Genomic DNA, 24,206 nt, shown 5'->3' with positions numbered 1-24,206 from the left:
ATTGCCGACAAATGTAAAGTATCACTCAGTATAGAGATGTAAACAGGGAAACCAGATACCAGATGAACAACGATGCCTAGAGAATGACTGCGAGAGAGATTTAGGAGTAATGATAAGTAGGAACCTTAAGCCAAGTAAACAATGTGTTTTTGCTCGTAACAAGGCTAATAAAGTACTTGGGTTCATACAAAGGAGTGTTAGTTACAAGACTAGCGAGGTCATCCTAAAACTGTATCTTGCTCTTGTGAGACCACACCTGGATTACGCAGTTCAGTTCTGGTCACCGTATTACAGAATGGATATAGAATCCTTGGAAAGAATTCAGAGGAGAATGACAAGACTAATCCCGGGTATTAGGAACCTTGAGTATAGAGACAGGTTAAAGCATCTTGAATTTGCACTCCTTAGACGTAGAGCGAGGGCGACCTGATAGAGGTGTAAGGCGGAAGCAGGGCTAAACAAAGGGGACATAGGTACTCAAACTATCAACCAGGAGCGAACTCGTAACAATGGTTTTAAATTAGACAAATTTAGATTTAGGCGTGAAATAGGTAAACACTGGTTTGGAAACAGAGTAGTGGATGAATGGAACAAGTTACCAAATATCATCATTAACTCGAATACGCTGAATAGCTTCAAACATAGGTTGGATGCTCATATGAGCAATAGGGGTTGGGTGTAAACGGGACTGCCCAGTATGGGCCAATAGGCCCGCTGCAGTTTCCTCCATTCTTATGTTCTTATGTTATCTCTCACAATTGTGTCCTGGGTTTAATCCCCGGCCAGGGACAGATGTGTTATCCAGTATGACACTACCTAGCACTGTAGGTTTTCTCTGGGTACTCTAGTTTCCTCCTGTACGAACACTGACCAGTAAAGGTCGTAACAAATAACAGACAAACCAAGCTGATCAATGGTTAAATAAAATAAACAAATAAATAACATAAATGAGACTGCATAGTGATAAGTATATCTTAGATTATAAGGTGAAGTACCCCGCCCCTGTACAGTACCTTTACATCACACTAAATGCACAGTATAAATTATCACACTGCATATTACAGCATCACTAAACTGCCTCGTTTAATACAGTACTGCTAATTAACCCTCAATTAGAAGATGTGGGATACACAAGCCTGAAGCCCTTGTCCCTAATATACATACATAACAGAAGCAAGTAAGAAATATTATCAGTGGTGAATCTGTCACTAGGTGTAGGTCTCTGGACCTCCAGGGGTGAGCTGTGCTACCCACCACAGTCCCTCAACAACCACGATGGTGAGAATAACGAGAGCCACACTCGCCCACCTACAGACAGTTCTCCGTCCTGTGGGTATTGGTGTGCTGCGAGTTTCCTCAGGCCTGGCCAGCCTCCCCTGTGCTTTACCTGCTGCTCGACACATGTGTTCAGGTCAGCCGACAACTTTGACTGTTCTAGAGGAGTGATCAACACAAACACCTGCTGGTAGGCAGCCACGAGCTCCACCACCTTATTAACAAACTGACAACAAACTAACTTGAATGTAAGTTGTTGATAATTCTTTGGAGGAGCCCAAAAAACACCATCTGAGTGAATATCAGATAGAAATAAAAAATCAACATGGGTTAGGTTAGTTTTTTTTACAGGGAAAAGCCCACCCGCGCACAGGCGAAAAAATAAAGGAAAAATAAATAAAAAATAAAAAACAAAAATATCATATTAAACTACACCACGAAGATGCCGGAAAATCAACTTTTTTAAGTGAGACAGATTGTATGAGTGTGGAAACACAGAAGAAGGCAGAGCATTCCACAGTTTGGCTGTGTGAGGAAAGAAGGACGTATACTATAGCGGGTCATTCTAGTGTGACCGACATCCACAGAGAAACGGTGGCCACGGCCTTGCCGGCGGTACACAGGATGCCAATTCACCAAACATTGCCCGTTAAAGTACCTGTAAAAGAGATAGAGTGAAGCAACGTTGAGGCGAAGAGAAAGGGAGGAAAGATTATCAACTAAAGGAGGAGAGTTAATAAGACGAAATACCTTTGATTCCACCCTATCTCAAAGTTGAACAGAAGAAGAGCCACCCCAGATATGAGAGCAGTACTCCAAGTTAGGACGAATGAATCCCTTATAAACTTGGAGCAACTGATCAGGAGTGAAGTAGCTACGGCGTCTGTACAGAATTCCCAGCTTTCGGGAGGCAGCTTTAGCAATGTTGTAGATGTGTGGCTTCCATGACATATTAGAGGAAATGGTGAGGCCTAGCACGTCTATTTTAGAATTTGGCAGAATGTGATTGGTGGGAGATCATCTAATTTGGAAAGTGTAATTGGTAAATACCGAGTTTTATTACTATTGAATTTAACCAAGTTTCTACCTTCCCATTCGGAAATGCTGCACAGATCCGCATTGATAGATGAATTGATATCAGCTCTAAAAACAGATCTAGTTTGAGAATTAGGGGAGGAAAAAATATGAAGAAGAGTGAAGAGTAAAATCATCAGCGCAAAAATGGATAGAATTAGTTGTAGTGTGAAGTAAATCCTTGATAAAAAGAAGGAAGATAGTAGGTGAAAGAACAGAACCCTGTGGTTTGGTGGAGAATAAGTTGGCTTAGGTTTGGTATAGGTTAAGTTGGTTTAGGTTAGGACAGGTTTTTCCAGAGTCTACAAATTACCGATTGTCCAATGTTTACTCTGATAACATTCAAGCACTACTCAAAGAGCTCCCACAACAACTTATTTTATGGTAAGTATAAAGTATATTGCTACTTTATCAACAAGCATCATTAGCATTCATCAACCATTGCCATGAACTTCCATGAATTGTGGTGGCTGTTTATAATGCACAAAAACGGGCGGAGTTTAATCAACAAGTTAATTACAAGTCACGAGTCACTTAAGTACATATTCATGCCCCAACTTAAGTGGTGATCTTAAACGACCTTTCCTGCACAATTTAATCTCATTGCCAGTTACAAATTGCTATTTACTACTGCTGATGCTAGCCAAGGGAATAAATCTCCACTATCATTCCCTAGTAATCTTGTTTCTCATCTGTAACTGATGCTGATGATTAAAAGATAAGCGAGGCATACCTTTATCTGGGTCGTCTGCTCTTTCTAAGGTAAACACTTGAGATTGCCTCTCCCAGTGAAGGCCTTATACAGTACACGTACCCACAAACACTGCCACTTATATACAAATACAACAAATGCCCATAAGATAATTCACATATACAAACCGCATAAAAAACAAGTAATTTATCCCCCCAGCTTATTTCACCTGATAATTACCTTAGCCACTCGAATGCTACTTGGACCTTGTGGGGTTAGGTTGTGTTGAGGTGGTTAATTTCATGAAATAAACTGGGAGGCTGATCCTCGAGGTGATATCTTAACTCACAAGAGGAAATCACTGGTATGGTATGGTATGGACTATGGTATGGTATGGTATGGTATGGTATGGTATGGTATGGACTATGGTACGGTATGGTATGCACTTGAAACCACCCAGTTCATAAGGCCTAATTATCACTCACACACGAAAATATTATGGTCGCCGAGATACGAGAGAAACTATCAAGTGATTGAGAACTCAAACTCCTCATTTAACAGGATATAAGACCATCTACAGTCATTTATTTGTATTACAGCAACTCAAGGGGCAATTTAATTTGGATGTTTAAAACCATTCCATCTCCTTGAGAGGCTTAACTTTTGATTGTACAGCTGTGCCACACTTCCTCCTCATCGTGCTAAAGTGTCATATTAGTCTTCCAGTTAGTGCTGGGTACAGTACATGGAGGTCATTTCAGGGCTCCAAAAGTGACACAATCCTGTTTGGGGAGAAATACAGTATGTGTGTACAAGAGAATAACAGCGTGTTTGTGTGTAATAAAGAGAAATTAATACTGTGACGTGTGTGCAACTTGTGTGCAGTAGAGTTTCTAAATGTGTATTGCATTGGATACGTTAAGAGAGAGTGTGTGTGTGTGTATGTGGGTGGTGTGTGTATATGTATTGTGTGAGTATGTGTCCTGTGTGTGTATGTGTATTTTTTGGTGTGTTTGCGCGCACACAGGGTGGTGTAATGCGTCTAGTGTGGCAGAATTATACAAGTGCAAAGATGCAAGCACTGCTTGCTTCCTCTTACTCTCAGCAACTGCCGCTGGCTAGCCCTTGTGGTGAACAGGGAAGCAACCTTGCACTAGTCTTTCCATGCCAGTACACAGCCTCTTCACCATCAAAACTCCTGCTGTGCCTCCTCGTGGCAACACGCGGTAATTGGGTGCCTTGCGGCCCCAGGCTAACCAACACGAGATCTCGTAGCAGCAGTGGGCCCCAGAGGGACGGCACATGGGCCACCGGCATGTGGACACGTCCTGGTGCCTATTTAACCACTGCCCTGCTGCTTTGCGGATTAACTTTGGTACGTATAAGGTTATGGGAGTATACCCCAAACGAAAAATCTGTGGTGGAGCCCCGCCTCCGGCAGACATGCTTACAGAGCTCCATTAAGACCCCAACACACTACTGTACTGTACTAATGTAGTGGGTAGTAGGCAGCTGTAAAACAGGGAGGTACTACCACCTGGGAAGATATTGGAAGCATAATGTGTTGTCTAATGGGTAATGGTAGACTCTGCTGCTATATGGCATCACAAAAATTGTGACCAAGTCCCAGGTTGCTAGTCTGACTTTCTGCCTCATTTACACACAATTGCAGGGTCTCAATTGTTTCTACTATTAACAACACAACATACATAATGTATATCGTTTCTCACTCTTGATTAATTTTTCGTTTTTGTATTTATTTATGATTATTATTATTAATATTATTGTATTTTTATTATTATTTTGTTATTAATCTTTATTAATTATTATAATAATGATGATGATAATGATAATAATAATAATAATAATAATAATGGTTATTATTATTATTATTATTATTATTATTATTGTTATTGTTGTTATATTTTCGCCCCCCCCCTTGGCCCTGAGGTGGGTCAGTGACCTGTGCCCGGGTGGACTAATCCCCGTTATAAAAAAATATATTAATAATAAAAAATAAAAAAATATAAATAAATAAAAACGTACTCCTCCTCTATGTGAAATTAAATTTTGTTTATGATGAAAATTTCAGTTCCGACTTTTGACAATGTTGTGGTTGATAAACGAGGAGAAGGAGGCAGTGTCGGCACGATCACACTGAGTTGTAAGAACCCCATGATTCCCATCACTCTGCCCCTCATTGAGGACATAACTGGTGCAATGTAGTTCCTGGATAAGGACCCAGAGGTAGCAGCCCTGGTTCTCACTGGTAACGAAAAGGCCTTCGCTGCAGGTCAGTGGTATTGAATTCGCATAAGCCGAACCATTCCTCTATTGTCTACATTAAGCAACACAACTACAGGTATCAAATGCCCAATAAACACCTATGAACTTGGAACATTTATGAATCAATCCTGGGCATCACAGACTGTTAAAGATCGCATAGATAATGTCTCTTACCTCATCTGTATGGATAGTGGTGGCCTGGTTAATGTGCAGCTCAAAATAAAAAACAAATTACCCTAAGAGTTATATTTTTCACTGTAAGTTAACATTAATTTAGATTAAGATCGAGTTAGTTTGGTGTTAGTTTATCTTTTATGACAAGTCAGTAAAGAATATGTTTCTATTAAAAGCTGACAGTCATACAGGGATCAAAGTGTTAGTGTTGGCACGTGTGTGTCAAGAAAACATTAACAGTGTGTCTGTAGGACTGAAAATTAGTGTCCTACAAATTTAAAATATGTACAACCAATCAATTTATATTCATGAACTATTTTATGTGCAGAAAGCAATATCAAATCCTTAAATGTTGTGCCAGTAGTGTTCATCATTAACAACTGTTTTCTCAGTCGTTCGGGATCTAGGTTAACACGGTTGGAGCCAGCGTCCTACACATGAATGGGCTTCTTAAACACCTTTCCAAAGCCTCTTACACCAGTCATACACATCATTGATGTGTACGACTGGTTGAGTGGCCTCAGAAACGCATTTAATAAACCCACCCATTCACGTGTGGGAAACTAGCTCCCGAACGACTTAGAAAACGGCTGTAAAGGCCCATCCACGCGATCGAGCAGTGCCCGGCGGGCACGCACTAAATGCCGTTATCGGGCAAAATTGGCAGGCAAACCAGTGGAGTGCCCGTGCCCGTCGTTAAGCGAAATCATGGTCAGCCTGCCTGGTGGTTTGCTGCCTGATATGGAGAGACGACTCTGTATTATGTAATGAGGACATTCGTGTGTGTTCTTCGTTCCTGCCACTCTCCTCACTCTAGTCCCATAGCTTCCTGTCTATGCATATCATAATTCTAACAATATTCAATGAATTTTTATGTGCTACAAATCTCACCTGCAAATATCTTCCTTGAATACTTCATACATGGCTTGACAAGTTGCAGGTATTATGAGAGACAAACTTTGTTTTGATATCCTCGTTCTATACTGAAGTAGCGTGTAGGTGCACCCAGTTGAAAGATCTATGAGCGTTGCCTCTAGACGAGCCTCTGCAGATATACTCTCCCTCACATTGGTATCCTGTTTTTTTATATATGGTTCCACTTTCGCTAGAAGTTTGTAAAAGGTGTTGGGGTCCATTCTCATGTAATTGGTGAAGTCTTGCTCATGTCCATCTTGCAGTTCACGTAAAATCGTGGCATGACTTCCCAATACTTTTCTTCGACCTAACCACTCTTTGCACCAGTCCCTTTTCTGCATTTGGTTCTTCTTTATGCACATAGCAGCAATTATTATAGTACACAACGCTATGCTCTTCGCTTTAACAGTCTGGCGATTATTCCTGCGGCACACCATGGTGATCGTACCGCACCCGCCACTGCCGACCACCTACTAGCTACAGGCGCCCGACTATGACTGCCGCCAACCATCCCCGTGTGTACAACAATACACAGGCTTTGACAGGTAAAAGGGCAAAGCCAGCCGGGCACTGCTCGATCGTGTGGATGGGGCTTAAGTCTCATGTGTCTGGACAGTCTTACATACACGGGGTGACAAATCTTCAGATTGCTTAACTATTTGGGTACAGGGGAAGACAACTAGTCCTTATATGGAGTTATTTCGTGTGCAGGTGGTGACATCAAGTTCATGAAGAACCTGACCTTTGAGAAGTTGTTACTGGAGCTTCATGGACAGCTGGAAGCACATGAGCCATGCAAAGAAGCCAGTGATCGCTGCAGTCAATGGTTTCGCTCTGGGCGGTGGCTGTGAAATGGCCCTACTCTGTGACATGATTCTAGCTGGCCAGAAAGCCATGTAAGTGAGTCAGTCAGCTTATTAGATGGCCATACAATTGTTCAATTCCTTGTTACACACTGTTGACAAATACTGAACATAAGCGGACTTTTGAACGTAACTGAACAATGTCCAGTTTTTACACTTAGTTTCAGGTTCTTATGGAAATTGAACTCACAAGACAGCCAAGTTCAATATTTTTTTTTTCACTTTTCTGTTTATTTCCTCACACACTCCCCACACTGATGCTTGATACACCTCACATATTAAAATACTCCTAAATATTGGGGCTTCTCTGATACATCCCACATATCCCCACATAGAGTACTGATAACCCCCAACAAACAATCTGCAAATAACAATTCATATTGGAAATCTAGACATATGTGAGTTAAATGAAATTCCTATAAATATTTTTTTTCTAACATGGGCAGTTAGTTGTATTATTACCCAGGGTTGGCAAAACCCACTAGTAAAAAAAATACATAAATAAACATATAAATAAATAAATAAATAAAAAATAATGCTATTATGTTGCGTTTAATAAGTTTAATTTTTTTATCCCTTTATATAATTTTATAATATGCTATTAATCATAAAAGTTACATTCAGGATGATTTAGAAATCATTTATACTCCTTTCCATCTCAAAAAATCACTGTGAAAAGACCAAATTTGAAAAACACAAGCTTTGACTCATCCTACATGCTTAAAGGCAAAAACTAAGTTTAAGTTCATCTTAATGCATGGAAAAAAATCAATTTTTTTAGTTCAAAGTTTTAAGGAAATTATTTTATGTACAGTTGGAGAGAGAGAGAGAGAGATGGACGGTGGCAACTTGGCTCCCCTGGACCCATTTAATACGTGATATAAACACATTAGAATCAGAAGCCCAACCATAAATAGAAGCAGTTACCAGTTATACCTGGACAGTGGCAACTTGGCACCCTTATAATCAGCCTTTTTAAGAAAGCTCATTATCACCACTTTCACCAGCGTATAATACTGTAGTTCACATCCATGTACAGTACTCGTATAATATTGAACAACCACGGGGACATATTGCACCCCTGTCTAACACCCACATATACTGTATTTCAAATGTTTCACTTTTATTCCCATTTACTCTTACTGTTGCTCTGCTTTTCTCATAGAATGCTTTTACCTATACAGTACAATACTGCATTTAGTAACCTTCATCCCACCCCATACACTTGTAATACCTCTCACAATGCTTTTCTGTTTACCTTATATTATTCCCCAAATCTACTATAAATCATTAAAACCATCTGTAAGTAATAAAAACCAACAAAAAATATTAAAACCATAAAAAAAAATCTTAAAAACAACAAAAAAGCATAGATTAAAAAACATGTTTTTGTTTGGTTTAAACTTTAATCCAACCATTTAGTTTAAACCATTGGTTTAAATCGGCCAACCCTGTTATTATCATTATTATTTCTTCAGATTTGGTCTGCCAGAAATTACCCTTGGCACCATTCCGGGAGGAGGTGGCACCCAGCGTCTTGTTAGAACCATCGGCAAGTCTAGGGCCATGCAGCTGTGCCTCACAGGGAAAATGATCACTGCTCAGCAAGCAGAGACCTGGGGTAAGTTACTGATGATGGTGAACTACTGGAGATGTGGTCATATTTAACAACTCCAATAGAAACAAGGATATTGTATCCTTACTTGGGCTGTCCTTGATTAAATTGATTTACTGTTTACCACTGTTTACATCCCTACATTGCCTATATAGTGTACATAATGAACCAATGTGACCTTGTATGATGCTTTTCCTGTATAATTATCTATCAAACCTGAGTCCAGATTTGCAAACATTCACATGATGAATATTGCTTTTGTCTGAAGCTTTAGGAATGTCTACCACCTGGATTATTTAAGGTGAATCACAAAAATAAGTTAATCCTCGACTTTTGCATGTTCCTCTTATGATAATTTGTCTTTCTGTGAATTAATATTGAACAGTGAACCAAACCAATAGCCTCAACCAACTTACTGACACTTTCTCAGTTACCACGACTGACAATGCGATAAGTCATGTAACGTGGGGATAAGAGTGATGCACACTTGTAGGTTGAGAAATTTGGCAGTAGCCTGTGGATGATGCCTAGTTATTCAGGGAAATTAAGACCAAACGGACTGTGAAGAGCTACAGAAAGATCTGTCAGCTTCAGAAGTGGATAAGGGAATGGCCGTTAATATTCAAGGTCATGAAATGTAAGAGGACGCGCCTAGGTCGTACCAACAGTAAGGAGACGTATCACATGTCCCAACGGGACGAAGAAACAGCATTAATAGAAATCGAATGTGAAGTTTTCAGACCATTGTGAGACGAAGGTAAGGAAAACAACTAAGCTAGGCAGGTCTTATAAGAAGGTCGTTCAGATACCTAGACGGTCCGACCTTAATAACACTCTTCAAAACTGAGGTGCTTCCCCATTTGGAGTACTTGTACTATCACCCCATCTGGTCCCCGAGATATGATAAGGACTGTCAGTTAATTGAAAACGTCCAAAGGACGGCCACCAGACTGGTGCCTGCACTTCGCACCTCAGCTATCCAGAGAGATTACAGAACCTGCAACTGCCTAGCTTATACCACAGACGGGCAAGGTGGGACCTAATTGAGGTGTATAAACATCTCAAAGGGCACTACTCAGTCGAGTGTCCATACGTGGAGCTGGCGGACGCTCGCCCCACAAGGGATCACAGCTCAAGGTTGAAGAAGCCACTAGTCCAGAAAAAAAGGTGAGGGTAAACTTTTTTGGAGTGAGAGTTGTGAACTCTTGGAACAACCTGCCAGAGAGTGTCGTGACGGCACCGAGTGTGAGCTGTTTCAAGACCAGACTTGACAAGCACTGGAACAGGTTCAGATGCATCCAGGAGCCAGTGTATGCCCAGTATTTGTCAACAGTGCGTAATAAGGCGCGACCGACCGCCCAAGCGGCTAACAAGCTGATCAGTGGCGAAAAGGATAACAGTAATTAAAACTAAAATGTATTATTTACTATTGTTTGTATTACAGTACTGTTCTGTCTAGGTACTGCATATGCTGAATCAATGTGAACTTGTATGGCAGTTTTACTGATAAAATATCTATCTAGCTCTCTTACCTTTCTTACAGGGCTGGCATGCTCCGTCCACCAGCCAGACCAGCTGCTAGATGAAGCCATCAAGCTCGGGGAGAAGATTGCTAAAAACTCCAAGTTGATTGTTGCCATGTGCAAGGAGTCTGTCAACAACTGTAAGAAATATTGATATTCATAGTCTTCTATCTATCAATAATTGTCTTCTCTGTGTTAGTTGTATACTGTACAGTACTTACGGTCATCAATATTATTATCTTTATTAATGTTTTCTGAGATTATCTGTCTCTGATAATACTTACAGTACTACTGTATTTATAATTTTTATTTTTCAAATATTAATTAATTTCAAATTGCAATTACTATATTGCTATTTCAGTAAATTCTGTATCAAAAGTCAAAGCAGTTTAATACAGAATACAAAAACATTGGAGTGGGAATTGTAAATTCTTGAGACAATCTGCCAGCGTGTTGTGAAACCGAGTGTGAGCTCATTCAAGACCAGACTTGACCAACATGGGCGCAGGTACAAATATATTCCGAACCAGTACATGACCAGCACAGTACTTGCCAATAGTGTGTAACAGAGACGTGACCGAATGCTTAAGCTACAAACGAGCCGATCAATAGAGAAGAGGAAAAAAGTAAATAAGTACAAGGAAATGAGAAGAAACAAAAATTGCTGGCATCTGCCATAAGATTCTAAGGCCCCAGCTCAGTCTAGCTCACACAAACACGCAATTCATCAAAATTTGTGAGCGAATTTATGTAATAATTTTTTGTAAGTTTGCATATGTCTATATATGCATGCTTGTATAAAACTGCTTGTGTATGACCAAGACTGTTTGTAGAGTATGTATAGGCATGTTGTATGTGTTCAACACTTGCTCGGTGGACCTTCTCATGTAATGCTTAAGAATTCTCCCATTTTAGGTTTTTAGCCCTTAAATAAAAATAAGAAATACTCTTATCATCTTCCTTAATGTTCAGGACAACATAAATATCTATGTTCTATACTTGCAGCATTTGAGATGCCACTGACAGAAGGCCTGCACTTTGAGAAACGCCTTTTTCATGCCACTTTTGCCACAGTGAGTTGATATATAAATTTCATTAACATACAGTATGTACTCTGAACTCAAGGTACAGTATTCACCACCTCATTAAGGATTCTGACATTAGTGTGTAGTATTAGAGCCATTGTAAAGAACTTAATCACAATCACAAAATATCTTGTTAAATCATGTTTTGTTCTCATAGTCTTAATTCTCTCTCATGTATAAATACATCTGCACATTATCTATCTTCCTGATGTTTACCTCAACTGAAAAAAAATTAAATTTTCTATCCTTCAGAATGATCGTAAGGAAGGCATGACAGCATTGCATAGAAGAAAAAACCAAACTTTACCGACAGCTAGAGATTCCTCCCACTCTAAAGAGCCTTGCCTGGCGGTTATTGTTTTTGACAGCTGAGGTCTATTAGAATCTCACTGAGGTTTGGTGGATTCTTGGCGAGATTTGTAAAATTCTTGGGGAGTTTTGTAGGATTATTGTTGAGGTCTGTAGGAGTGTTGGAAAAGTCTGTAGACTTCTTGGTAAATTATAGTATTCCTGACCTGGCATGTAGGAATCTTGGTGAAGTTGGTAAGGCTCCTGGTAAGGTTTGTTGGAATCCTGGTGAGGTGTTGTAGGACTCTACTTCCAATGTTGCTGATTATTAGTAAACAAAAATTACCATTAGCATCTCAGTGAAAGATAAATTTCCTTGGTGATAACTGACAGAATAAGTTTTAGGAAGGTCCCTCAGCTGTAGATCTTCTGCTGAACTCTGTCTGTGTGGCACAAGGCACTTGATGACCCCAAAATAAGCTGTAGTACGAGTATTATTGTACAGGACAGTGTTGACATTTTTTATTACATTTGCCACGAAAATCTTCTGACAAAACTGAAGGAGTTAGGACACTATGAATCCACATTGATCTTACATCTCCTTGGTGACAGCCACCTGGCTCACAGCTGAAGGCTGCCATAGACAATACTTTTAATTTTATACTTACACTTTTCACTTTTATCCTCTTCGCCAATGATTGGTTCGTCAGCCGCCTGGGCGATCAGTCACGTCTCTAATATACACTGTTGAAAAGTACTAGGTATGCACTGGCTCCTGAATGTATCTGAACCTGCTCCAGTGTTGGTCAAGTCTGGTCTTGAAAGAGTTCACACTCGGTGCCGTCACAACACTCTTTGGCAAATTGTTCCAAGAGTTCACAATTCTCAGTCCGAAAAAATTTGCCCTTACAGTTTTCTGGACGTGTGGCTTCTTCAACATTTGAGCTGTGACCCCTTGTGGGGCTGCGTCCGCCAGCTCCAGGTATGGACGCTCGACTTGGTGCCCTCTGAGAGGTTTATACACTTCAATTAGGTCACCCCTTGCCCGTCTGTAGTATAAGCTAGGCAACTGCAGGCGCTCTAATCTCTCTGGATAACTGAGGTGCCGAAGTGCAGGCACCAGACAGTACTCCAGGCGGGGAAGCAACTAATTCTTGAAGATCGTTACGGTGGATGGACCGTCTAAATATCTGAACGACCTTCTTATAAGCCCTATTAGTTTAGTTGCCGATTCACTTTCTTCTCATAATGGCCCGAGAAATTCAGGTCACTGTAAACATACACACCTAGGTCCTTCTCACATTCGGTCTCTATTAATGTAGATTTCTTCGTCCAGTCGAGACATATTATATGCCTCCTTGCCATTGGTACGACCCAGGTGCATCCTCTTACACTTCGTAACATTGAATCAAAGCAGCCATTTCTTCGACCACTCTTGAAGCTCATAGAGATATTTCTACAGTTTTTCGCAGGCTGTTTGTTTCTTAATTTCCCTGAATAACTTGGCATCATCTGTAAACATTTGTATGCAATAGTGTATAGCTTCTGGCATGTTATTTATGAAACAAAAAACCAACAACGGGATATGAAACTAAACATTCCATAAAGGGGACCTAGAACTATATTGTGCATTTCCCTGAGGGACATCAGCCCCATTCAGGTGAATTAGTCTGTGCACTATACACCACTAACTAGCCGATCAGTGGCGAAAATTATCATAAAAGTATACCCAAGACCACTGGCCTGTGGTACCCCGCTTGGCACGGGTACATATGACGATTTCGTACCATTAATCACCACACACTCCTTGCGATCATGCAGAAAGTCTCCGATCCACGCAAGGACACTTCCCCGAACCCCGTACTCTTCCGGTTTAATCCTCAGCCTTTCATGGGTACGCTCTCGAAAGCCTTGGCAAAATCTGGGTATTTAATGTCGATATTGAGACCCTGTTCCAGAATTTGGGTCCACACATCCAGTACTTTGAGTAATTGTGTAAAGTAGAAGTTTCCCGACATAAAACCATTTTGGCAGTCCTATACAAGGTTGTTTCGTAGTAGATGTTCCATCGTGGCATCTTATAATACTCTAAAGTACTTTACACACTATGCCGGTCAGGGTCACTGGTCTATAATTATTCGTGGAGTGACGATCGCCCTTCTTGAATATAGGACTCACAAAAGCCATTTTCCAATCACTGGGGACCTTTTGCTCATTCAGGCATCTACAGAACAGAATCTTCAGGGGCTCGGGAAGCTCGTTGCACAACTCTCTTAATTTTTTAAACAAATTTGCGGGGCTATAGTTTTGTAAAAATGCCTTTCTTATTACTCTAGGGTAAAAATATTCCCTAGCCATGACACAAAAATTACTATGTAAAATGGGTTTTATAGTGTCTTTTGTTATGTTTCATGAGTGTGATCTTCATTTCAGTCGGAAATGAGTAGTTATGGAAATGTCAACCCCTCCAATTATCAACATTGTAGGATAAAATATGCAAAAAATACTCGAATACCAGTACAGTACAGTATAGATGTCTAACTTAACCTAACCAGAGAAACCAAAAGAATCTGACCTAACCTGCACCCGGAGTCCGGTAAGTAAACCTAACCTACAGTAACTTTACTGAACCAAAACTTACCTTACTTAACATATGGAGGAGGATCTTGAAAATACAAACAGCCAGAATTAAACTTTGAACACCATGGCACCTAAAGATGTCAATAACGGCAGCTTCGTTTTCAAGTACTCGTTGAACCTGTCGCCAATCTCCCAACAAGCAACCTTCACAGAGAGCCGCCATCTTCCATTTACGCAATTCAAATTCCAGAGCTTGAACATGCTGCTGAGTATCATCTGGAATCGAAATTTCCGGTGATTAGCCGAGTAAAAATTAAACACATGTACAAGAGTATTGTATCACGTGACATCAACACTTCTGCAAATTGGCTGAGTAAGAAGTTAACATTATATATCGTCGCGAGTTTGTACAGTACTTTCTTAAAGTAATACGGTATAGAAAAGGAAAATTAACTCAAAAACTATAAATTTCCGATGAGAACTGATGTTCCTCCTTGCTACCCACAACATCGAGTAAGGGCAAATTTGAAAAAAGTTAAAATAAGGAGTGGAATAATCTAGGGGTTGAAATACGAGGATGCAGCAAGTAAAGAACACACACATATGAGTGACTTAACGTGACAGACAAATTTAAGTTATGAAAGGGATAAGAAGATTATTTCGTAAGCAGTAATTTGATAACATTTATATCATGTATTGATTTATATAGTTAATTAGGTTCTGTTACCGCAAGCAGTTATGAGTAGGATAACCCTCAAATAAATATTATGTTAAGTTGTAATTCATGTCATGTTTATTGGGCGTGCCTGCCCGTATAATTATAAAGTATCAAGTTAGTGGAGATAGAGAGACAAGAAGAAGGATGGTGTGTTGTGTGATAGTAGAGAGGAGTTGTTTGTGTATAAAACACCTGACGCAGAGGGGGACCAACACTCTAGCTCTTACCGTCATAGGGTGAACACCCAACCTAGTAGGTTTGAGCCCTTCAACACGTAAGTTCAACCTGTACTTTGTTTACACAGGTGCAATAGACTGGGAAGATATTGGAAGGATAATGTGTTGTCTAATGGCAGGCCCTGCTGTCATATGGCATCACGAAAATTGTGACCAAGTTCCAGGTTGCTGATCTGACTTTCTGCCTCATTTACACACAATTGCAGGGTCTCAATTGTTTCTCTTACTTTGACAACACAACATACATAATGTATATCGTTTCTCACTCTTGATTTATTTTTTCGTTTTAGTATTTATTTATGGTTATTATTATTTTTTTATTAATTTGCTATTAATTTTGTTAATTGTTGTAATAATAATAATGATAGACCTAATTACTATTATTATTTTTTTTATTATTATTATTATTATTATATTTTCGCCCCCCAGGCCCTGATGCGGGTCAGTGACCTGTGCCCGGGTGGGCTAATCCCCGTAAAAAAAAAAATGTTTACTTGCCTAGTAATGATTTATTATTTGAAATACTAAGAATGAATTGTATTTAACAGGTTTGACCAAATTATAACGTTCGAGTTCAACGTGACGGGTCTTATTATCCAATAATCGCTCTAAAGGCCATTACAGTCAAATGCGTGGGTCTACAGTGTAGCAGAGAGTTGACACCCGCGGCTAGCAGAGAGAGAACAGGGCACGGCCAAGGTCAACCTTCGGTGAGGCTCAACACCTACACCACCCGCAGTCGTGGCGTGACCACATAAGGTGCACTTGACTTTCCGATCGTCCCACAAAGGTCCTTTCAGCCGGCAAGTTTTTGCCAGCATGGGGGTCGACATAAACGTCCCAGAAGAGGCTCTCTCGTGGACGCAGATATCTCTGATACGGATGCCATCGATAACTCTCCTGGTCATACTGAATCCAACACCCTTCAAGAGTCAGACCCCAGTAATTATGAGTGATGGTAATGTTTCTATGGGAAACACTAGCCGGAGTGGAAACAATAATGCCACAGACCCTATCACCCTGCCCTCTGCCAACAAGCCAAGTAAGCTGAACCTATACACTTCCCCAGGGACTCACTGAAAACTGTAGAGGAACGCTTTAATTGGATGATGAAGTACTGCAGACAACACAGTCTCAACATTTAATTCCGACAAGGTAGGAACCGGAACTTTATCAAGTGTCAGACTCCTGGGGTCTATGAAACACTTAGTACTGTTGGCTTTGACGGGGTTGTCCTGGTGCCCCCCCAGTAGACGCTGGTTAAGCCACACCTCCACCACCCATCCAGCTTAACGGTACTACCCTCTTTAATGTTACCCACTTTCGGTATCTCGGCTCCCACCTGTCCACCACCACGGACATCGATGAAGAGATTTCAGCATCGGATCAGAGGTGCATCCCAAGCCTTTGGCAGACTCCGAAACCGTATCTTCAGCTTTAGGGAGCTGAAATCATCTACAAAGCTACACGTAAATCGAGCAGTGGTCCTCCCGACCCTGCTATATGGCAGTGAGACATGGGTCACATGCAGGAGGCACCTCAAGACACTTGAAAACTTTCACCATCGTACGGCAGTATACCGATTTCTACAGGACAGACAACACCTTGGTTCAGACCACTAGACCCTAAAACGTGAGTGATCGTGAAGTATTAGAATCTTATAAGAAACTCTAAATAACTTTAATAAGTATATTTATGTACTGTAATTTGATCATATTATGCAACTTGTCTCTTGATGTATCAACAAGTTATAACATGTGAGCTATATTTAAGATGTTAACAGGCTATGTACTGTATATTGATTGTATTATTCATACTATGTGTCCTGAGATAACAGCATTTGTTATATGTGAATTGTTCTTTAACAGGTTTTGACCGATATGTTACGCGTCAACGTTGAGGGTTTATTTCTCCAGCAACAAACCAATAACGCTCCTATGAGCGTTAACATAATGTTGTAGTGTATGTGCATCCCTAAGATGACACAGTTGACAAGGTGTCAACTTATCTGCCAGTAATATTTGTATCCCAATCTTAGTCTCATTATAACAGTGTCAACAGATGGTAAGTTAGTCCCATAAGTTATTGGTGTTTTGTATGACATACAAATAGTGATGAAAACTCTCGCTACATATGGCAATCACTTCTCTTCTTGCTTTTTCCCATTCCTCTCCTTGTCTTTTCATTTCCCTCTTTATCCTTCTAATACTTACATTGCTAACAATATCTATATACATCTTTTCTGCAGCTTTTTTGGCCAATTTGTCTGTCATTTCATTTAAATGAATCCTCACGTGTGATGGAATCCATACAAACGGCACAGTACATTCTATTTCTTGCATTACTATGACCAGTCTTTTACAGATATTGACAATATGAAAGTTACATGGATTTTTACTCTGCAAGGCTTCCAATGCACTTTTACTATCAACAAAAATATATGTTTCTTTACATTTCTCAATAGCAACCTGGAGTCCTTCACATATTGCGTGTAGTTCAGCCAACGGGGATGAGGTGTTGTTACTAATTCTTTTACAAACCGTTTCATCTGCATAACACTCATTGGTAAAATATTTCCTTATAAAAACACCACATCCCGCTTGACCGTTACTTAATACTGATCCATCACACTATATATATGTACAGTGTTTCGCCTGGTTGTGAGAGGGTAAAACTATTTATTTTCCCTAAAACGACATTTCGTAAATAACTGGGATGCCAATCATCTTTTTTCCCTTCAAACTGTAAAATATCTACTGTAATGCATCCTTCCTGCCATGGTCTAAACCTTAAATAAGTTTGTAATGAAATGCAATATTTATCTACTCCATCATAAATTATACAGTAGCCTTGCATACTTGGACACATTGCCAAGATCTGTTCTTTAATTTAAGCACATTATTGTACGGGACAACCTATTATCTTCCCCTCTCCTAATGGTCCTAAGAGTAGCGGCTACAGTAAGTTTCTTTACTCTATGTTCTATACTTGATAAATCTATCATTATTTCAATTCTAGTGTTCCGTTGACACCCTAAAACAATTCTCGTGACCTCGTTTTGTATCACTTCAATCTTTTGAATAAGTTTCTTACTGTACATTATAAGGATGGGAGCTGCATAGTCAATAGCTGAACGTATAGTAGATATAAATCATCCTTAAAATAGGAATACTTGCGCCATTTCCCTTCCATGCCAAAGCTCTTAAAGGTCTTAAACGTCCTTTACGTGCATTCTCCGGGTATTGCATCTCACGTACTTTACTGTTGGACTTATACCCAATGTGCATCCCAAGGTATTTGTAAACATCAACTTCTTCTAGCCTTAATCCATTCAAAAATACATCCCCTTGTTCATAATTTCTGACCTGATATTTAGTTTTTTCATTGTTAATTACAAGGCCCATTCTACAACAAAGTGTACTCACTGCATCTAATGCCTCTTGCATATTTTTCATACCTTTACACTGTAAAAGTATAGCATCAGCAAATATTATAACCTGTGTGTTTCCAGGAAATTCGTAGCGAGCCATTATGTTCATCAATATGTTAAAAAGAGTGGGGCTAAGAACATCTCCCTGTGGAGTCCCCAACTCCATCTCTCTTTCTTCTGAGTACCAACCCTTATACCATACTCTAGCCATTCTGTTACTCAAGTAATCCACATTCCATTTCAGCAACTTCCCAGAAACTCCTAAATTAATTATTTCCTCAAATATGACTTCTTTATTTGCCCTATGAAAGGCCCCTTTTAAGTCTACAAAAGTCCTACATGTAGCCTTGGAGTTATTCAAAAACTTTACAACACAGTCTGCAGTACTTCTCCCTTTCATAAGTCTGTGTAAATTGAGCGCCAAGAGATTTTCCATTTCATACAACAACCTGTTTAATACTATTCTTTCCATCATTTTACTAAAACAAGAGGTCAAAGAGATTGGACGAAATTTTCCATTGTTCTTTGGTACTGGTACAAATATTGCTTTCTTCCACTTAAGAGGGATACAACCTCCATTACAAGACATATTAAACAAGTCTAGCAGGGGCCCTTCTCTAATACCAGCCAAACAGTCAAGGCTATCGTATGTTATTCCATCATCACCGGGTGCCGTACTTTCCCTTTTTAATCGCATATAATAACTCGCCTTTCGTTATAGGAACACATGTATCATCCCCCCGTGTACACTGACTTTGTACTAACTCACTCCAAAGTCTATTCTTAGTTTGTAATGAGGTCTGCACACACTGAGGTAATTCGGCAAAACTAGCGGTCCCAGCCCATTTCCTAATAAGTTTACTAGCCCTGCCCTGTGGGTCAGCGTAGCTGTTGCCCTTGCTTCGAACACCTCGCACTTTATTCACTTCCTTCCATATGTTACTCAAGCTCTTGCCTTTAGCGATTCTCCTTAAAAAGTCTGTCCAGTATTTATTCTGCGCATCTTGCTTGATTTCACTACACATTTTTGCAGTTTCTCCCAGTACATGTTTGATTTCATTATCATTTGGATTTTTGCTCCATTCTCTTTGCACCTTTCTAAAGGGTTTACTCCAGCCCTGAACCAATTTGTCATTCGCATACATATTACGTTTCCCATGATTTATTTCTCCTTTATAACTACACTTACCTGCATGGCAGTGAACAGTGACATTACCCACATGAATCTGACTATATGCTGTATACTCTCAATGAATATGATTATAATGTATTTCTTTGTGTACGAACCTCTGTCCTGTGTGGCAGTGAGAAGTGATACCACCCTCAGTGTCAAGACCTGACTGAATTACTCAGAATAGGCAAACTGTACTCCAAGCTTTGTCAATAAATATGTTAAACTAAAAAAACTAACTTGTCGCCAAAACAGAATCAATAATATATAATAATCATCATAAAAACTATCAACATCCTTTGGTTCATAATCTGTATACCAATCCTGTATAGTAGTGATCAGCTCCTGTTTTTTGTCTTCCGGCAACCAATATCTTTTCCGCTTAATTAACTTCTGTATTTTGCTAACATGCATAGTAATTTGCAATGCAAAATGATCACTAAGCAAATCCCTAACTATGTCGGCATTCGCTCTGATTCCACGTGTATTAAAACATACTGCATAATCTAACCTTCCTCCATGTATGTAGGTAGGCTCACGATTCCCCATTATTTTAATATCATCAAACTCCTCCAAGAAGTGTAACCATCTCCTTCCATTAATGTTGCTGGGTCCCATAGTACCCAGGACTTCGTGTCTAGCATTAATATCACCAACCATAACACTAGCATCATTAAATAGACACTCCGGCATGTCATCAATATCCAACCTTTGAGGATGTACATAGATGTGAACAATACACATAGACCTCCCTTGGACGTAGATTTTAACACACAAACTTTCAACCCCATTCTGCTTGTTAGCTATTACCAATTCAACTGGTACATTTTTCCGAACATAAGTTAACAGACCTATTGTATTATTACAATTATTAGCTGGTAAACAGAAACATTGATGATCACGTAAATTCATCAAATTACCATCCTCCGTGCCCGTTTCTTGTAAGTCTATAACATCCACCTTTTACAACAGTGCATAAGCATGTACATCTGTGGTCCTAGGACGTAAGCTATTTACATTCCATGAAAATATACTTAAACTAGTGTCCTCCATTTTCCCCATTAACAACAGAAACTAACCTTATTCTCTCATTCACAAACTGTTCCATTACTTCTTTCACTCGAGCTAATACCTATCATGTAATACTTCGGTAATGTCACCCTACTTGCGGGTTATCTCTTCCCTTATGTCCACATTTTTCCGGTCCCCCAAACCAAAGATGGTTTGTCAGATTTTATTACTGTATTATTTTCAACCTTCTCTCCTCTTAGTTCAACATCCACATTTCTATGTTCACAAAAATGGGCAATTACCTTCTGGTTGTCCTCTACCTTTTTTCTAAGCATCTGCATTACTTGCCTGAGTTGAACCACTACACCACATACATCACCAAACTTGTCAATTACCTTCTCTTCTGGAACAACTTTTGGTGCAGCTCCTGCACCATTTGCTGTTACCTTCAACGTGTCACTCTGTTTCATCCTCTTCTTCCACACGTTCTCAGTTGAAGGTAGAGTTGTCTCACCTGCAACTTCTCGTCCTTCCTCTTTTTCTCGCTGTTGCACCTCTCCCATGCTCTACCACCGCGCAACACGCATCTGTGGCTTCTTATTGTAAATTGAGGAAACTGCATTATGCGCGCCGCCACAATTGCAACAGCACGGCACAACATGTTGCCCAGACTTCATTTTATTTCCACATTCTATTGAATTATGATTTTTTCCACAGTAACGACACCGACATTCACTTTGACATTTCCAGGCCCTATGGCCCCACCTGCTGTACATGTAACACAAAACAGGTTGTTCAATAAACTTTGCAATTCTCCTATATCCTATTCCAGATATGAATATCTTCTCCGGAACGTCTCTCTTCATCAAGGCTAACACTTGGTTCTTCTTCTCACCTCGGATTTCGTGTCGCTTTGCCCAGATGAATCGTGCATCGTCAAGAAGAAAATCAGGATCCAGTATAACCGGGTACATGAAGACGATCACCTTGGTGTGGTGTTCTGCGTCCTGAGGTATCGTCATTATCACTTCCTTAAACCCTGTCGTCGTCAAAAACTTTACCGCCTCGTCCCCAGCTACAGTCAGATAGGAATTATAACGACCTTCCTTAAGCAGGGGTTTAAACTTTTTATGCTCTCTTCCCAGTGCAGCAGCCCACAGCAACCGCTCATAGAATGATATTTGTGAATCACTTGGAAAGTTCAACGTCCTCCTACCTGAGCGGTTTCCACCACCGGGGTTGCTCGGCACTTTGGTACTTTCACGATGATCCATTCGACTAACCTGCAGTGTTTTATTTCCAGTTGAATTCTTTCTGCTTTCTTCTGTGTGTGTTGTCCTTTTTTTCCTATCATTCACTTTCTTCGCCAACTCTCGCCTTCTCTTCTTTTCTTTCTTACTAATCACCTCTTTAAAACTGTCTGTCACTTCCATTGTTGTTGGCCGCGGATCATCTGCTTCCGATTCGATACTTAAAAGCTGCAGGTCGTCTTCTAAGCTGTTCAGTAGTGCAATCTTTTCTTCTCTAGCCAAAGCCTTCAGAGGTTTCTACCCACCACTTGCCCCAGGCATGGTGCAAAGCTTAGGCAGCCAGTGAAAATCAAGTGTTCTCGCAGAGTGCAAGGCTGACACGTCCGACCAGTACGGCCAGCGTTCAGAGAATGTTGTACGTTCCATTCTCCTAGTCAGACAGGAAACTGGTTCTGGTCGGTGCTCACTGGGGTCAAGTAGCTTCGTGAAGCAGTTTCTTCCCCTGGTGTCAAGTTGGAGCAAGTGGTTGTTATGATGGTAGAGTGAGGAGGGAACAGAGTCGTCGCAAATGACATGCCAGAAGTTATACACTCCTCCATACAAATGTTTGCAGACGATGCCAAGTTATTTAGGGAAATTAAGAACCAAACAGACTGTGAAGAGCTGCAGAAAGATCTCTATGAGCTTCAAGAACGGTTGACAAAATGGCTGCTAAGATTCAATGTCACGAAGTGCAAAAGGATGCACCTGGGTCGTACCAATAGTAAGGAGGCATATCACATGTCCCAGAGACTGCGGTGGGACCGTTGAACTTAAGTTCTCACCGAGGTGAATCTATTCAAGGTCCATGACTCGTCACGACCTTCAAAGCTGGAGCAGGTTCCGATATATTGAAGAACCAGCGCATGCCCAGTATCTGCCAACAGTGCATATCAGAGATGTGACTGACCGCCAAAGTGCCTCGCGAGCCGAGCAGTGGCAAAGAGGATAAAGGTAAAAAGTGCGGAATTGATAGGAAGGCCCAAGACCTAAGCTCGATTCTTGCAACTTTATATTGAAGACATGAAAGGTGTTCCAGTAGGCATCATGGCATGATGCTACACTGTACAATGTACAGAATTGTAATCAACCTTCCCTACAAAAGGAAGCAACGTGGCCGGCACTGCACTGAGTGCACTCGCGTTGCCTTTAATTCCTCAATAGAAAAGTTAGATAATCATTTACGGTTGGCTGGGCTTAGGGTTGGCGACTACAGTCCTCCACTCTAAACGTTCTCAGGCTGTTTTTACCAGTCCTCTAAGGCAGTGGTTCCAAACACGGGGTCGCAAGGTGCATCATAATGGGTCACATAGAGGTCATGGGGTCGATGGAGTCCCAGAAAGCTCATAGTCCAGGTGTCAAGGACTGAAGGACGTGGCCAACAGGTGCTGTCTCGTTAAGTCGAGACCATAAATTATGGTCAAGGGAATAATACAGTTACTTTCCTTGTGTCAAGTCAGGCACTAGCGTAGCTAGGGGGGGGCGGTCCGCCCCCCACTTTGGGGGCGGCACTTTTGGGTCTGCTCATCACCCATATCTGCAGCTACTGGAGACGTTAATCCATCCCTTTGTATCGGCGGCAAGTTAATCCTTGTCGTGTCTGACCTAACACCTGACCCACATCATCACGGCCACGTCATGAGCTACACCCTTGCTATGCGCCCCCCGCCACACACACAACCTGTAACCTGTTGAGGATTAAGGAAACAACTTCAAACAAGTACGCCAGTGAGCTCATGTGGTGTGGGTCAGGTGTTAGGTCAGACACGACGAGGATTATACTTGCCGCCGATACAAAGGGAAGGATTAACGTCTCCAGTAGCTGCAAAACCATGCAGTCTCGGGTCAACATAAGAACATAAGAATGGAGGAAACTGCAGCGGGCCTATTGGCCCATACTGGGCAGTCCCGTTTACACCCAACCCCTATTGCTCATATGAGCATCCAACCTATGTTTGAAGCAATTCAGCGGGTATTCGAGT

The 24,206-nt window shown here is 40.7% G+C and overlaps 1 pseudogene; it reads left to right on the top strand.

Annotated features, from left to right (window-relative positions):
• Window positions 1-1,182: 1,182 nt before the first annotated feature.
• Window positions 1,183-11,818, top strand: LOC121866945 (annotated as a pseudogene).
• Window positions 11,819-24,206: the final 12,388 nt, after the last annotated feature.

Source organism: Homarus americanus, unplaced genomic scaffold (assembly GCF_018991925.1).
Source record: "Homarus americanus isolate GMGI-L3 unplaced genomic scaffold, GMGI_Hamer_2.0 scaffold14393, whole genome shotgun sequence".
Taxonomy (NCBI): Eukaryota; Metazoa; Arthropoda; class Malacostraca; order Decapoda; family Nephropidae; genus Homarus; species Homarus americanus.
This window is presented reverse-complemented; position numbering and strand designations above follow the sequence as displayed.